This window comes from Micrasema longulum, unplaced genomic scaffold, assembly GCF_059751315.1.
Source record: "Micrasema longulum isolate JH-2025_06_02 unplaced genomic scaffold, ASM5975131v1 h1tg001167l, whole genome shotgun sequence".
In the NCBI taxonomy this organism is placed as follows: Eukaryota; Metazoa; Arthropoda; class Insecta; order Trichoptera; family Brachycentridae; genus Micrasema; species Micrasema longulum.
The window spans coordinates 129,578-148,042 of record NW_028278354.1 but is presented as its reverse complement, the minus strand read 5'-3'; the positions used below and the strand labels follow the sequence as shown (position 1 = coordinate 148,042).

General features: G+C 32.9%; 1 protein-coding gene across 2 annotated transcripts in view; it reads right to left on the bottom strand.

The window, feature by feature from the left end:
- LOC148276663 (fatty-acid amide hydrolase 2-like) overlaps window positions 1–17,542 on the bottom strand; it is a 59,952-nt gene extending 42,410 nt beyond the window's left edge. Inside the window, exons 1-3 of one of the 2 annotated variants that reach the window (XM_088233967.1) lie at window positions 17,513–17,542; window positions 17,330–17,462; window positions 17,094–17,178 (exon numbers count right to left, since the gene is read on the bottom strand). The gene's annotated coding sequence lies outside the window, so the exon portion shown is untranslated. Of the gene's footprint in view, window positions 1–2,887; window positions 3,016–17,093; window positions 17,179–17,329; window positions 17,463–17,512 lie in introns of those variants that run through there. The other variant, XM_088233968.1, reaches the window with a different exon arrangement.
- Window positions 17,543–18,465: the final 923 nt, after the last annotated feature.

The window sequence follows — 18,465 nt, the reverse complement described above, 5'->3', positions numbered from 1 at the left end:
TTTAATCATCAGTGTGGCCATATATGAAGCAAAAATTAGCCGCATGGAAAAATAAATATCCCCAAAAAAACCACTCTCTAACGGGTAGAAAAGATTCATAATTGGCACCCCTGGTCTATTAATCTAAATTGTCCTTATCTCGTTTAAGAATATTTTATGCGATGAGTGTTGATAAATCAAAAAATATGGTTTTCGAAAGGGGTGAAAATATAACTAAATGTGAGATCAGTGTGAACGGAGATATTCTGAACCAGGTAGAAGAATTTGTGGATCTGGGAAGTATGTTTATTAGAGATGGAAAGACTGAGAAAGATATTGAAAGGAGGGTAAGTGCCGCGAACAGGGTGAACAGTGCACTGAAATCTACCTTAATTATGGATAACTTATATAGCGCCATTTTCGTAATAAAATACCTCAAGGGCGCTTTACATGGTGATTATATTGTTAAGTTAATTTAATTGAAGCTTTTAAATATGTAATTTAATTAAAATAATTTATTTTGTTGTCACGTGCTACGGATTTATTCAAATGATTTAGAGAACAAGTGGGTTCTAAGTTTTTTCCGAAACATCACTTCACTTTCACAGCCTCGCACCTCTGCTGGGAGAGCATTCCATGCCATAGGGCCTGCGACCGCAAATGCGCGTTCACCAAATTTAGTGCGCTGTTTGCGTAGAGGTATAATAACTTTTCCTCTCGCCGTAGACGTAGCTGATCTAAGCGCGAGACGCCTGTCAGCTAGTTCATCTGGAATGCATAGTTCCCTTAGATATTCCGAGCCGACCTTGGCTAACATATGTTTGTCGCAGGAGGCAAAACTATCAGTTCACAGTGGAGTTCTAGTGCCAACCCTAAAAATGTGTAATGTGTAAAAAATAAAGCTTGAATTTTGTCAAAATGCGATCTCTCAGGCGAATGTGTGGTAAAACTATGTACGATAAGTGCACACGTTTCAGCAGCACACATTGGTGACAATCATTCATTAGCCTCACCGGGATGAGATAATCTAGAACTACAACCATGTATCTATGCACACATATATAAATTACATTTACATATTAATATTACAAGTTGTGTACCGTAAGTTATATTATTTTATGTTTTATTTACTAATTACGAGGAAGCCTCTAATTGGACCTTACGGAATGTATTAATAATATTATGTATCTTATAATTTTATAAATGTTTGTTGGTTTTCAAAAAAAAAAAAAGGTGAATAAAAAAAATAAAAATAAAATGATACTCGTTTGAATTTTCAATGAATGTTTGCTGACAGTTGTTTTTAAAAAATAAAATAAATTAAATTAGACTCAAATCAGTGTTTGATTTAAATATTAGATTTATAATATGGAGTTCTACAAAATAAACGCCAATTCAGTAAATAATGTAATTTATCACACTGATTGGACCTCTTGGCCTGTTGCAAAAAATACAAGGAATGAGTTTTCAAAAACGAAAATATTTACAACAAAAACATTTGAAAAAAATAATTAGATAGTCACTTATTGGTGTCAGACGACAATGATGTAGGTATATGTACATATTAGTGGTAGTGCTTGATGATCAGTTTTGTCACTTGACAATTTGATGGCAATAGCCATGTATTCGTAAGACGTAGTTTTGTTGACATTGATAATTAGACAACATACTTAAAGGTTTAAAAAAATAGCAAATGTCGATTTCTCTAACGCTTTCCTTTTCCATATTAATTAGGCATAAAACTTTAGCAATATTTTGAGTATATTAAAATCTTTACAGACAAGCACGGGGTACAATTCTCAGAAGGTTTTACTACCACTACCACTAACAATAAAAACAGACAGACTTATTTTAGCTCAAAGTACGTAAAATATGTAGACTTTGGCCGACTTACTACTAAACGCAATATACTCCACTCCATTCAACAAATAACGGACTGGTGAAAAATTGATCAGCATTTGTACTTCAAAAAATACCACCATCATCATACAGGGGTATGTCCGAAACTGATGGTCCACAGGGCTGCAGTGTATATCGATCATCTGTTACATGGAGGTAAGATTACGCTTCAGGGCCGCGAGTATAAACGGCTATCTTCAGCGGTATATACTGAGACGGAATAGACTAATATCGATATTTATGTACGAAAGTGTGTTTATTTGCATGAAAATTCAAAGTATCTTCGTGGGTATCCTGTAGTTGAACATGTTTAGATAAAAAAAAGTTTTTCCACGCAGAAAACTTAATTTTGATTTGTAAATAAAATTAAAGATAAATTTTATCTTCCCATTAGAATACGGGCCCAGGAACGTGAAATATTGCAGTGTGGACCCACCCATTGATCAATATTTCATGTCAGCCTTCCCAGGAAACCCGGGACCTCAATCATGAGAAAATCATTTAAAAATATACTCAATGCAACATTTTAAACACGTGTATGCATTGTCTGAATAGATGTTGCTGGTTCAGACCTGGGACTCTCAATGAATATGAGAAAAACTAAGGAAATGATCATTGATCCAGCTGATAAAATAGCACCATTATCGTTGTTGCATAAATTAGAAAGAGTCAACGATTTCATTTATCTCGGTTCTCTCATCAGCGATGGTGGTGGGTGTGAAGGTGAAATACGGCGACGTGTTGGTATTGCCGAAAGTGCTATGAGTCGGCTGGCGAAGATTTTGAAGAATCGCAGTATAACCATTAACACCAAAAAGAGACTGGTGAAGGCCTTGGTTTTCTCAGTGTTCATGTACGGTGTGGATTGTTGGACACTGAGAGAATCTGAAAAGAAAAAAACCGAAGCTTTCAAAATGTGGTGATGGCGGCGAATGCTGCGGATTCCGTGGACAGCCAGACGTACGGATATATCTATACTCCAGGAACTAGACACGAGAGAAAGACTTACATCCGTGTGCGAGAAAATAATCTTGACGTTTTGTGGACATATTTCCAGGGGAACTCTGATAGTTTGAAGACTACTATCCTCCTGGGATGTGTCGAAGGGACAAGGTCGCGCGGACGTCAACCGACAAGATGGAGCGGCTTGGTCACTGAATTGTCAGAATTATCACTGACGCATGCCTACAGAAGAGCACAAGACCGTTCCAGATGGAGGGAGACTGTCCGCAGATGAGCCTTGCCTGGAGTCAGGCGTAATCATCATCCTCAGACATGAGGCACGGATTGAAGAGAGAGAGAGAGAGATGTATTGTCTAAAATCTGTAAAAATAATACGATATCATCTAATGAGGTCAAACGTCATCCACATCCGTATGATAAAAAAATGGTTTTTAGGTAAACACATAATCAATGTAATGCTAAGATACTTAATGGTTTATTTTATACTCGAGTGTTATTAAGTTAAAAAAATATATTTATAATATAATAAATATATAAAGTCCCAGTGGTAAATGTCTATAGTGAGTGAAAAATCACAGCTCTTGTGGCATAATCTAGGGAGAAAATACGGGAATATGTTTGTATGAGGAAAAGTCAGACCGCCTTTCTTCTTAATAAGATCGTATAATCTATATAATATGATAACCTTTAAGCTGTGAGCAACTCGATAAACTTGAACGACTTCAGAATACATGCATAAGGTACATTTTTGGTCTTAAGAAATATGACCACATTTCTGATTATCGTAGGCAACTGAAATGGCTCAAAATTAGACAGCGGAGAGACTATCACTCCCTCTCACTTCTGTTCAATGTACTTCATAGTCCTAACGTTCCTATATACCTGCGTGAAAAATTTCAACGCTTATCAGTTCATGGTTTACCTCTTCGTTCTAATTCTCAAGGCACTCTCTTAATACCCATCCACAATTCCTCTTTCTTCTCTGACTCATATAGTGTCCATGCGGTTCGACTGTGGAATCATCTCCCATCCACCATCAAAGATACTACTATATTATCTCTGTTCAAATCACGTCTGAAGAGACATCTTCTTTCTCTTCCTTAATCTCTCCTCCTTTCCTTTTTCCTCTTTTTTCCTTTTTCCCACTGAGTAATAGTTTTGATTTAAGGTAATTTATAAACAAATACGTTTATTTCTATTTTTATATATCTTTAGCTTTTTAATCTTTTTTTTTCTATGGAATATGTTCTGTAACTTGAATTATAAAAACAAAACTTTTATTTTCTTGGTTGGTTGGAAGAAATTGCCATTTGGCAATAAGCCCGCCAATGTACAAATAACATTATGTACAAAAAGTTAAATAAATAACCACCCTGTAAATTGCTTGTCACAATATTTTTTGATTTATGTAAAAGTTTCACAAATCTAGTCTGTAATTTTACGATTCGTTTCATCAATGTCTATTAGCTCAGCATCAAGCCCATTTAGAAAAAATCTTTATTTGTTTTTAAATGGTAATAGCTCCCATTGGAAACGATTTATCAAAAAAACAAAATGATGGAGACACGCCAATGGTAAATATCTAAACTGTGTAAAATCATTGCTCTAAAGCCATAATCCAGGGAGAAAATACGAGAACACGTTTGTGCGAAGAAAAATGAGACCGCGTTTCCTCCTAACCGAGGAATTTAATTTATATTTTTATCAAAATTATTAACTATTGTGTTTTATCAAGAAATATTTACAAAAAACACCAATATTATGCTAAATGTAATCAAAATATCATAAAAAGTAATGAGGGAGTTTAAAAAAAATATATATATATTTGTTAATACACTATTAAGCTAAGCAAAAAAAAGTTGTAATTTTTTATGTAGCGTATTATCAGCGCTATGATTTTTTCGTTAGGTATGTATTTCTTAAATTAATCTGCGTGTGATGTCTCGAGTTCTCTTCCGCCTCTTCTCGGTCAGTTCTGCCGATTGGTCCGCTGACGGCAAGTAAGCCGGTAGTCTTCCACAACTCTCTATCATGGATCTATTTACATGAACCAGTGACGTCGTTCAAAGTAATTAACTTTTATTAAAATATTTTGTTAATATTTTTTGCGTACATTTTCAAGAAACTTTACCGTATAATGAGGAAGTTCTGTGGTTTTTATTTATTTTTATTATTTGTTAATGGACTATTAAACTAAGCCAAAAATTTTGATATAAAATTTTTATACATCGTATTATCAGCGCTGTGACTTTTTAAAGTCTTGTGTTTCTGAAATAATTCCGCGTGTTACGTCAGAGATTTATCTGCCACTTATTTTCGATCAGTTGTCATTGGCCCATTGACGGCAAGCAAACCGGATATCTACCATAACTCTCTTATTGTTAGTTGATTCATATGAACCAGTGCTGTTGCTCAAAGTAGTTCGTTTTTTTTTTTAAATCGTAAATTTTCAAGAAACTTTGCCGCATAATTACTATGTTTTTTTATATAAAAAAGTGTGTTTTGTTTACTATCTACATATACATTTTTTTATTACATCTTTTACTTTATTTTTTACTACATTTTTTTCTCTTTCTACTCGGTACTTATTTTGCTATGTTTTTTTAAAATGTACTTTTTGCTATACACATACATTTATTTTTTTACTATGACTTTAAACATGTTTCTTACTATGTATTCTGTTTTAACTTCGCATTTTATTGGGTTATAAAATATTTTTTTATATATTTATTTTATATGATTTTTACTATGTATTCCCTTCATATTTTACTATGTTTTCAGTACATTTATTAGTTTGTTTTTTACTACGTTTTTACTATGTTTTTGCTTATTTTTTTAGTATGTTTTTACTACATTCTTACTATGTTTGTACTAAATTCATCATCACGTTTTTACTCCATTTATTGCTTTGCTTTTCACTTTGTCCATTATCTTTAGAACTGTTTCTATATATTGATTACTGTTTATATATTTTTTTACTGTCTTAGAACGAGGTAAATAACCCTAGTTAGATAGTCAAGGCAACTTTGTATACATTATAATTTTGTGTATGTAATATAATATGATAATCACACATTTAAAAAAAATGAATGCTCTATTTTTTACCGCGCGCAAGAAAACATATTTTGTATACAATTCATTAATGTGGAGTTTCTAGACTTATGGACATCATAATTAAGTAGGTAGGTGAAAAGGAGAGTACACAATTGTATAAAATACTCGGCTACTGTAATAATTAATCGACCATATCACAGAAGGCCACGTGTAGGAAAGTGATCAGGCTTACGCCACATCTGTATAGTAGGCAAACATACTTAGCACTTAGCAAAGCATTATGTTGCAATTAGTTCCGTCTCGCTGATACGAAGGGCACGAAAGCAAACGAAAATCATAAATAATGTAAAGTATGGATCAATTTAGGGAAAACCTCTGTCTGTGTCGGGTACTACTAACGATTCAAACGAAGTGAGTTGCAACATGTCTCGTTGGTGAAATACATCGATCCAAAATTGCAACAGAGAGAGAAAACAATTTTAAGAAGGGAATATGGAAGTATAAGCAAATATGGAAGTTTAAACATGGGCAGAATGGAAGCGGCGAATGGTGGTTTTATTTACAGGTAAGCTTTAAAAAAATATATATTTATACCTACATAGAAGGTACATAATATAACACAAGTAATATAAACTATACATTGATATTTTTCTGTGGTTCTGTGTGATACAACAACTCTCATCCATGAAATCAACTCAAACGACGTTACGTCGTGATATATTATTATATAGATATATTATGCATTACTTAATACATAACTCATTAAAAAATAAATAAAAAAATAGAACTACGAATTCCGTCGATATTAAATATTCAATTGAAATGTCAACTGGCCGAATTGTTCTAGAAATTTTTAGTGCTAAAAACGGCCGCGTCGAGCGCCATATGTCCTGCAATATGACGCATACAAGTAAACGGTCTTATGTCAAAAGTACCTTCTTAAAGAAAATTAGCCCTTAAGAAAAAATGTTTGAAATACTGTTTTCCAAATCAAGAATCTTCAAATAATTTGTGTAATCTACAAGTTTAATCTAGGAGAAAAAACCCGCACTGGGGTTAAGACATTCAAAATATTTGTGTGAAAAAATAAGCTGGAATAATCGGCTAGTTTCTTGGCTCACCGCAGGCGCTGGGCGCGCTTTATTAATAATAATATTTATTAACATTTTACAACAGAGATGAAGAACATTTAAGAGAAGGTAATATAGAAGTCTAGGCATCTACAGGGCTTATGACCTGTCAATGGCTGGTTTAAGTGGCCACTTTACACACTGTGTAACATTCACCATTCTGCCTATATTTGAATATCTATATTCCTTCAATTTTTTCATCTGTTGATGTTTGTGAAGTTAAAGAGCTGAAACCTTTATTTATGCGGGGGGGAATCCAGTCCTTGTCTACAAAAATTTGGACAAACTCAAAATATTGTTGATAAATTACCTGGTCCATGAAGAAGTATAGAAATTGAAAAAAAAAAAAAAATTTTTCAGGCGTTGCCTAGTATGTAGGTGAAATAATTGAATTAGATGAATCTCACCCAATCTACCCCTAATATAAACAGCTCCCCAGGGAGTTGAATCCAGTTCTTGTCTACAAAAATTTGGACAAACTCAAAATATTGTTGATTAATATTTATATTGGGATAACGATACAAACGGTGGAAATGATTAAAAATAAATAGTAATTTTTTATTTGTTTTTTTAATAAATAAAATTACAGTAAAGTTTTATTATGGTTATTCAAATATAATGGTAAGCTGCACATAATCGCTTCTATACACAGTTCGCCCCTGCAGAATGGTGAATGTCACACTAGCTAAAGACAGGTCAATCTGTAAACGCCTGGACTTCCATGTCCCTTTCTCCTTCTAAATGTGTTCCCTCTCTGTTGCAACAAATTTAGATAAAAATAACTGTTCTGGTGCTCCAGAGGCTAGATATTAACGTTTCCTATCACTGTCGACCTAAAGGGGTTTGAACTGGGTGATAGATTTATTTATATTATTTTTAATTCCCCTTGTCGCTACCTTGCAGACGATGCGAGGGGAGGGGGGGGGGGGGGGGTTAGAGCGACAGTGAAAGGGACATTGAAAGTTGTAAACGTAAATATTTGTTTGCGCTTTTCCTTACTGAATTTGGTTAGTAGAGGAAGAAATATAGATTACAAATGCTTTCTTCATCGGTACATATCGAGATAGTATAAAGTAAAATTTATATTTATGTACGAAAAGTGTATATTTGTATGAACATTGAAAGTATATTCATCAGTAACATCAGAACATTTTTAGAGAAAAAAATTGCAAACATAATCTTTTGTTCATACAGAAAATCCCATTTTACTTGGTAGATAAAATTGAAGATAAATTTTAACTTCCCTTTGTGTTACGGGCCTTGAAACATTTTTCGATATGTGTGAATTTCATTAGTCATTACTTCAGATCTTATTAACCCATAGAGAGTAAAATCCAGCCTGTCTACAAACATTTGGAAATACTTAAAACACCGTTGATTAAACAAATTGGTAAAAACAAAGCGGAAAAATAGAGCAGAATCTTCATGCTGAACTGACGAATCCACCCACATCAATAAAGGTTTCGGCTTATTTATTTCACAAAAGTCAACAGATGGAAGAATTAAGGAAATGTGCATGTTTAAATATAGGCAGAATGGTGAATGTTACGCAGTGTGTAAAGTGGTCACTTATACGAGCCAATGACAGAAAAACTCATATGTTTAGGAAATGACATTTCATAAGTGATTTGAATGTAAATAAAGAAGGAGCGTCTCTGACATTAGTGGGTAGATTATTCCATAATCGAGCAGCTACTGTGAAAGAGGCAAAAAAATTAGCGCTGTGAATGGGTATTGCAAAATACAAAGCAAACATTCATTCATAAAATGTGTACATTTAACAGTAGAGGGAGAAAACACACATAATGTACTTACTACACCCTCTTATTATATAAGTTACGAGCTGAAACCGGCAATGCTTTGCTATTGCTAGATTTGAGTACATACTAGTAAATAGATTAAATGAACACAATCGAAAGTTCGACATCAATTATTGTATTTAGCCCAAATTAGATAGGTATGTATACATTATTATTTTTGTGTTTCGGTTTACATAAATTGTGAGGACAGAGAATTTTGATAAATAGGTATTCGAACATTGTTTTCCTGTCACTGTCTTGCAGATGCCTTCCCGATACTGCGCAAAAAGGAAAACTACATGTCAGACCTTTTGTTAAAATAGACAAAATCAACGTTTCGCTGTCCCGTTTTCGCACCTCAAAACTGAACCAATTTCGTTATTTTTTTAGACAGAGTATCAGAATAAAATTTTCTGTATCGGTACGTTTTACATTTTTCAAAAATAGTAATATTTGTATTCCGTGCGTCTGAAGACCACAGGTATTTTATATATTGAGATAAATTAAGACGACACGACACTGATTGCCAAAGACGAAACCGAGCTAGCAGAAGCCTTCAGACGGATAGAGTTGGAGAGTGAGGCTCTGGGTCTGAAAATAAATAAAAGTAAGACAAAACTAATGATTGTAGACAGAGCTGGCAGTCTCCTAAGGACAAGACAGATGCAAGACCTTGAACTGATAGATGACTTTGTGTACCTCGGCTCGTTGCAGACCTGAGATTGGTCGCAGGATTCAAATGGCCAAAGAAGCAATCAACTGTTTAGAGGAGATTTGGCGAGATCGAGGAATATCAATAAACACAAAAAAGCGGTTGATGGAAGCCCTGGTATTGTCAGTTTTCCTATGCGGGGCTGTAACGTGGACAATACATGCCTTTGAGAGGAAGAGGATCGATGCATTCAAGATATGGTGTTGGAGATGGCTGCTGCGTGTGCCTTAGACAGCCAGAAGGACGAATGCATCGATACTGGAAGAGTTCCATATTACAACTCGTCTATCAGTGATGTGTTTGAGAAGGATACTGTCTTTCTTTGGACATATTGCTAGACGTGAGCCAGACAATCTAGCAAAGGCAATAATGTCTGACCGAGTTGAAAGTAGGAGAAGCCGGGGTAGAATCCTTTCCTAATTTCCTTTCTCTTCCTTAATCTCTCCTCCTTTCCTTTTTCCTCTTTTTTCCTTTTTGCCATTGAGTAATAGTTTTGATTTAAGGTAATTTATAAACAAATACGTTTATTTATATTTTTATATATTTTTAACTTTTTAATCTTTTTTTTTTCTATTGAATATGTTCTGTAACTTGAATTATAAAAATAAAACTTTTATTTTATTGGTTGGTTGGAAGAAATTGCCATTTGGCAATAAGCCCGCCAAAGTACAAATAACATTATGTACAAAAAAAGTTAAATAAAAAAAATCCCATATAGATGGACTGACCAAATAAAGGTGGCTACGGGGCTAAAATTTGATGAGTCAGTTCGTCGGGCTGAGGACAGACTGGAGTGGAACAGACTAATCAGAAGTGTTCATGGTGATCACGATCCTCAGCATTGAGGGACCGACTTGGAAGAAGGTAAATTATTCTTTTTCCACTTGTTTATTTGATCAATTAGGACATTCACCCTCTAATCGGCATCTTCAGACTGGTGACCAGTCCCAACACCTTCCAAGTAAACCATGTAAACTATAGCGACATTTTATTATTAATGTTTGTTATCTTTCCAGGGTTAAGGTCAAGACTAATAATAGTAAAAAATATAAGTGGTTGAGGTTATCAAAACTATTACAAAATTTGAAATGAAATATAATGTTATCTTGATTGAGTAAAAGCTGTAATAAAACTGGCAGAAAGCGGATCAGACTATGACTCGGAAAATACTGTGGAAAAAAACAAATAAAATTGGTTGAAATCTTGTGCATGAATGCTACGTTTAATGTAGAACACGTTCTAATTTTGATTCAATTTTTCATTGAAATTTTACGCAGTACAAATATTTTGCTCACAAATACAACTTAAAAAATAAGATTTATTGATAAAAGATCCGTCCAAAATTATTTACAATAATACAGTAGAGATAGGTACTGGACCCGTGGGTAGTGTCGTCGACTCCGTAGCCGGAGATCCGAGGTTCGAATCCCGGACTACTGCAATTCATTTCCAATTTTCTAACGCGGTTATCTAAGATCTAAGACTTCCCGTCATGAAAATGATTGGTCTGTTGAACAGCCTACCGAGAGAGGTGGGTCTTTTCCATGCTGGGATTACCAGTTTAAGACTCTTCTTCTCTAACTATGTATAATAATGTGTATGAGTAATTTATTTGTCTTTACTACTTGTTATAAACTATGCGTTGGACCTTGATAATCTATTGCGCTTCTTTATGTAACTTTTTTTTAAATTATCTAATAATACAATTTATGTACATTGTAATTGGCAGTTGTGCTGTATTGTACATTTAAATAAATAAATAATCTCTGTATGAGATTTTAAAATAAAAAAATCGAAAAAAGGGCAGCTATTACATTTGATGGTGGAATCTAGTAAGAATCTATATATTTAATGCTGGAAGAATTGTTTTTTTTCCTTTACAATCTGTTTGCGTGTACGTCTAATATTGTGCGCATAACGCAAATTTATTGCGTATTACTTATTGCGCAAGCCCACAGACTAATCTCAAATCCGGAAACTAAGAATTTTTTAAGATTTCGGTCCAGTTCTCTGATTCTTGTAATTCGGCCATCAGACTACCCCCCCATCAGCGATGGAAATCCATGGTTAATAAGAAATCATTTATAATATTTTGATTTATTCCAAATTTTTTAGACAAAAGGTGAAATCCAGTCTTTTACACACTGTAACATTCACCATTTTGCCTATGTTTGAACATCCATATTTCTTCAATTCTTCCATTTGTTGATTTTATTGTCATAATGACTGTCAAGGGGGTGAAATCCAGTATTTTGTCTACAAACATTTGGACAAACTCAAAATATTGTAATAAAACCAACTGGTCCAAGAAGATGTTTAAAAATTAAAATTGAAGTTTAAAAATTAAATTTTTCACTTTTTAAGTAACTTTTCTTCTCCAAGAAGTTTACAAATTGAAAAATTGTTTTCAGGCGTTGCCTAGTACGTGAAATAATTCGATCGGATGAATCTCTTTACAACAATAAAGGTTTCAGCTCTTTAACTTCACTAAAGTCAACAGATGGAAGCATTGAAGAAATATAGATGTTTAAACATAGGCAAAATTGTAAATCTTACACAGTGTGTAAAGTGGCCACTTAACCCAGCCAATGACAGGTCATAAGCTTCGTAAATGCTTAGACTTCAATATTCCCTTCTCTAAAATGTTCTCTATCTGTGTTGTAATTTATTAAAGAAATTATTTGTTGTATAAATATACTAATACGTAGAATAAAGCTAGTATTACATGGGTCAGAAAATGGTACAAGATCTTGTGCAAGGTTTGACCCAATGACTATCGTGTAGTGTAATGTGTAAATGCACAAACTGTGTCGTATCTGTGGTCAAATTCAGAAAGATTAGAAAACGTCATTTTTTTCTAACCATTTTCAGGAAGTTCAGTTGTGTTTGAGTTCGTATACTAATAATCTTGTTTCTCTTAAGGAAATCCTTTAACCAGTACCTTCCAGCTGGTCAATGGTCAGATAGAAAGGGATTTTGACATTGTTTTTCTTAGCTATTTAATACGCCAAGGAATGTACATCTCGCCGGGTCCGTCCAAAGTAACTCTTCTCCATGCTAATGATATACATGGTTAACTCATCTTCGAAATCTTGGAATACAGGTTTCTACTTAATATTGTTGATATAACAGAGTTTATCGTCGATTTTTGTTTTAATTTTAGATTTTTCATGAATCTGACATTAAAAGTACGTTAGGCAATCACATGCCCCATTTTTTATTCTACAACACCTTCAACTGCTTGCGACATCTTTGCATTCTCCCGCTGTTTTTCTTTTGAACCTTTTTTCGTCATTTTCAGACGAAAAGTCAAAATGTTTCTGTAAGATTTAAGGATGCAAGTATTGTGGAATACATGCAGGTATTGTGGTGTATATTCCACTTTTTCTGCTCCGATGTGTTACACATTACAAAAATGACTGTTTTTTTGCTAACCGTTATTTTAAAAATAAAATAATTATACTTTAGATAAAATAATTGTCCGTTATTAGAAAATCCAAAGGTGGCACTTCAAAATGACAAAAAATTACTACCTTTATGGCGTACAAAAGAATCTTCAAATACCACACAAGAAAAAGTCAACCGCTCGCGTTTTGACAGACTGATATTTGATTGAAGAAAGATCTGTACAGGATTCCGGTTTTATGGATATTTAATAATATTTTGTATTCTAGTAGTTTTACATAACGAGAGATTTTATTGCCTTTATTTGACATTTATTGAGAATCCCACATTAACAGCATAATATTCCATAATCACGGCGTTTCCTCTATATTTATGTTTTTTTTTAAATTATATCAGATTTGAAATAATCTTATTTACACAAATATTTCAATTTACTATGCATTTCTTTAAAAAAAACTTAAAATTCGTAACTAGCTTATGCTGGAAAAATGGTAACTGAGTTGTGTCAAGAGTGGATTTGAACATTGTTATTTTTATATTCTGTGTTTTCCTCGTTTCGTTTTATGTTAACATTAACAATGTACAATAACAATTTACTGAGAGAAAAACAGTAATTTCAAATAAGTAAGATATCTCGAATTTCGATTTGTTTACTTAACATTTACAACCGATCATTATCATTGAAGTTCCATTGAACCTTTGTCCTGTGTCAAGTTTGAACATAAATGACTGAAAACCTTATATGTCAAAATGAATCTGCATTTGTCAATAAATGAATGATATAATAATTGTATGAAAAAAAATCAAAGTATCATAAAAATGGATAAACAATACACAATTAATATTTTATATGTAATGAAGATATGCCATTTTTTTTAAAGATGTGTTTTATGTTTAAAAATAATAAACACTTTTTTTCGACTATTTATTTATTTTGTTCATTAACGCCCAAAGGGCATTTATAAAAAATAAAATACATGCTAACATACTAAAGAATAAACAGAAAAAATATGTGAAATTAGTTAGAAAGGATATAATAAAAAGTTATACAAAGTTTTAAAAAAACAATAATAAAGTTATGCAAGAAAAAACAGACAGCATATAAACAAATAATGCAAAGATATAAGCTTATAAAATAAATTCTGTAAAGCAAACAAAGTAAATAAAGTGTTACGGTAAGCAAGAAAGACAAATTTATGTTAAATTAATAATCAAGCAAGCATATATTATCGCGAAAAAAGAAGAAATTAAAATATGTATATTTGAAATGCGTATTTGCCAATACTACAATGCAATTTGATATAATAATAAAAAATAAAAAACAAGTATAAGGTAATAAAAATAAACAAGTATTTTTTTTTTAATTTATGAAATTGAGTTGTCAAGTTTGACGAGCAGCTACAAATAAACTTGATTGTTTTTATTTATTTATTTATTTGACACTTTATATACATATACAATAAATATACATATAAGGGCGGGCATATTGCCTTAAGGCAATTTCTTCCTACCTACCCAAACCGTTCAGTTTGAGAAAATTATAAATACATGGACATATTGAATCTTACAATTTTATACAATTGTTCCACAAGATAAAAAAAATATTATAGAGCGCATTGATGTTAGATTTTAGTTTGACGCTTTAATACTGGCAATTACTATGGTGAAGGTGTATTAGTGGGATTTGCACATTTGTGTCCTGACAAAAGACGGGTATGTCACAAAACTGGTAGACATATAAAAGTCGGTAAGTGGTTATAGGGCAGTGATCAACTGAGTATGAAAATGATACATTTTATTTTACCTGTAGTTACTCACATTATTAACTTTTTTCCAATTCCGGAGACTTTCCTAAAGCTTGGCAAAAGGCATTTAAAATACCATTTCCCAAAAATTCTTCACCACTTTCTGTCAAAGATTACAGACCTATATAATATTTATTCTTCCAATCTTTTCCAAAGTCGTTGAACGGGTTGTATATAATTAACTTAATTATTATTTACTCTCCAATAATCTTCTTGATTCCCATCAACCAGGTTTTTGCGTGGGGCATAGTACAACTACCGCTTTTATCAAGGTTACAGATGACAAACAATATGTGGTGAATAACAAGCTGCTATCCTATCCTCACTCGACTTCAGCAGTGCTATGAATTTGGTTGATTTTGATGTTTTGTTAACTAGGCTCGAAACATTAAATATGACACAACCGGTGATAAGATGGTTTGGGTCGTATTTACAATCTACTACTACTACTACCATCACTCCATTTCCCCGTAGGGGTAGGCAGAGAGAACGGACCGCCACACACGTCTATACATTCCCAGCTTCTTCCACATTAAACAAAAATGTATCAAAACACCAGATCACCAATTGAAATGGGTTGATATGGTCGTTGGAGTACCTCAAAGCTAAGTATTATCGCAGCAGATAGCAGAATGTCTCAAGTGTTCATGTTATTTCTATGGTGATGATTTACAACCATATCTTCATTGCAGATCTGAAAGAACTGGTGAAGCAATAGATTCCATGTCTTATGCACTAAATAGCGAGTCAACATGGATAAAAGAGTATGGTTTATAAACACAAATTATGTTTGAGGGAAGTCAAAGATTTCATAGTAAGTTAGAAGTATCTTCTCTTAATATCAATGGTACCGCTCTATCTACAGGGAATCTGTGAAAAATCTAAGAGTACTAATGGATGAACATCTATGCTAGCGAGTTCATCCAATGAAATTAATGAATTAAGTCATAAAACATTTTTCAGACTACATTCACTCAGCAGGTTAAAAAAATTCTCACCAATTAAAGCCAAATAGTGGTTGGCGGCCTCTGTGCTGTAGTGGTTAAGAGACTTGACACTTAACACACGGAAGGTTCTGGGTTCGAGTACCGGTGAGAACACACAAATTAAAAGTGATTTTTCTCAAGCCTTGGTGTACTGAGCTGCTTCACCACTGTAATTGGTTGTCAAGGCCTGTTTGTTGTGCAAAAAAAAATATTTATAATTATTCAAATGCTCACTTGTAAAAGCATCACTACTACCCATTCTAGATAACGCTGATGTTTCCTTAGTTAGATTAACAAATTACAACAGGGATGGAGAACCTTTTAGAGAAGGTAATATGGAAGTCTTGACTTTTACAGAGCTTATGACCTGTCATTGGCTGGTTTAAGTGGCCACTTTACACACTGTGTAACATTCACCATTCTGCCCATGTTTAAACATCCACATTTCCTCAACTCTTCCATCTGTTGACTTTTGTGAAGTAAAAGAGTTGAAACCTTTATCTTGCGGGTGAGATTCATCCGGCTGAACCATTTCACCTACTAGGCAACGCCTGAAAACAATTTTCCAATTTTTACATCTCTTCTTTTACCAGTTAGTTAATTCAACAATGTTTTATTTGAACATACTCAAAACATTGTTGACTTCAAAATACATGCATTAGGTATATTTTAGGTCTGAGGAAATATGACCACATGTCTGATTATCGTTGGCGATCAAAATGGCTCAAATAAAACAGCGGAGAGACTATCACACCCTCTCAATTCTATTTACTGTACTTCATAGTCCTAACGGTCCTGTGCACCTCTGTGAAAATTTTTAACGCTTATCAGTTCATGGTTTGCCTCTTCGTCCTTATGCTCAAAGAACCCTCTTAATTACCATCCACAATTCCGTCTTCTTCTCTAACTCATATAGTTTCCATGCGGCTTGACTGTGGAATCAACTCAATTATTGTCTTTTAATTTCTATCAAGAATATTATTTTAATTACTTACAAATTTATTTTTTATATTGTTTAAACAGTCGCTTTATTTTGAATAATTTAAATTAATACATGTAATTGGATGGCAGGCCCGACCGTGTTTTCTCTTTTTATTTCTGGAAGTATAAATATTATAACCTGTACGATTGGTTATAATATTTATAATTCAGATTTCAAACATACTATATGCACAGGTTATGATATTTATACTTTCAGAAATAAAATAAGCAAAAATAAAATGAGTAAATACAAACCGTCCAAACTACAGTTCGATTTTTGCAGACTTTACTTTAATTTTTCAAAACGGTCAGGAGATTGTGGATATCAGTCTACGAATATATTGCTTTATATTCAGATTGTAAAAAAAATCGGTACTTACTTTTCAATAACAATGAATGCCTTAAAACCTCAGATTAATTATACATTTCCACTAATGACAAAGAACTTCGAAGGATTTTCGTTAACTGTAATTAAAAACAAACAAATGATGTCAGATTAACGAGGATATTTAAAAATACTATTATATTTACGAAGATTATAACTACTGTATACTTTATTATTTCTGTAACATTGAAGTTAAACATATCAAAAGAAAAAACAAATGGCAAGTATTACCCCAAATATTTGACGGGAGTTGAATAATATCCATTTTCCCTTCAATATTGCGTAAAACGAATTCGTTGATAGTGATTTTCATTGTTATTTTTAACCGAAACAAAACTACGCGATATTTAGTGATAACCACAGACTACAGATATATTATATATATATATATGGTGATATATATGGTGATAACACTGAAAACCGACCCATTTGACAGTTGATGTCAAAAATTGTTGCCATAATATTGACATTATTGCCATTTTTTATAAACATTACAGAGCTATATCTTTGGGGAAACCGGGGATTAAAGTAACGCAGGATGAAGGTAACAAGCGAGTTTTCAAAATAATTACTTTCCTTGTACAAACATTTCTACTACTTTTATGTGTCTATTATACTCCTCTCTCATTTATGTAATGCCTCATACCCGTGGCTTTGTGCTGAACGGTTGTGTATAAATTGTATAAGTGTCGGTAAAATAAAAGAAAAGTTTTTATTATTTTTTTCAATGCATACAGAAGTTATTTTCAATATTTGTCTATTTAAGTATGAAAATTTGTCTTCAAGTTTTATATCACAGATAAGCTACTTCAAAACTATGTTTCTCATGGAGAGTTGACTGAATGTTTTTGGGAAATTTATAAATGAAAAAAATGAGGGATGAAAATAATTATTTGTTACCTTTATCCCGATTATACTTGTATTTTCTCGTATTAGGTGTAAATTGTTCTTTTTTATTTTAATCACAATTTTTATGTATAGGTAGAGAGAATAGAACACCATGTAAATAGATTAGAATATCTAATAAACAGAAAGGAAAACTGATAGAGGCCAGCAGCGCCCAAAACGCTTTTGTTTCTGAGATTGCCCAACTCCTACAGTTAAAACCCTTTTATTTCCATTAAACCCTACAGCTGAATTGCCGTTCTGATTACTTAAATAGCTGATCCTACAGTGCCATTTACATCATGTGCGGGTGTTGATGCTTATCCACCGAATACGATTTGTAACTCATCTGTTCTATCTACTTCATCACCTAGTCTGGGCACTCTGTCAACATAATTTATAATTTGGCAGTTCCATTTGTTTTTTCAATTACTTCACAGAGTTTTATTTTTTTTTTTGACAAAAAAAGAAATATTTTTGTT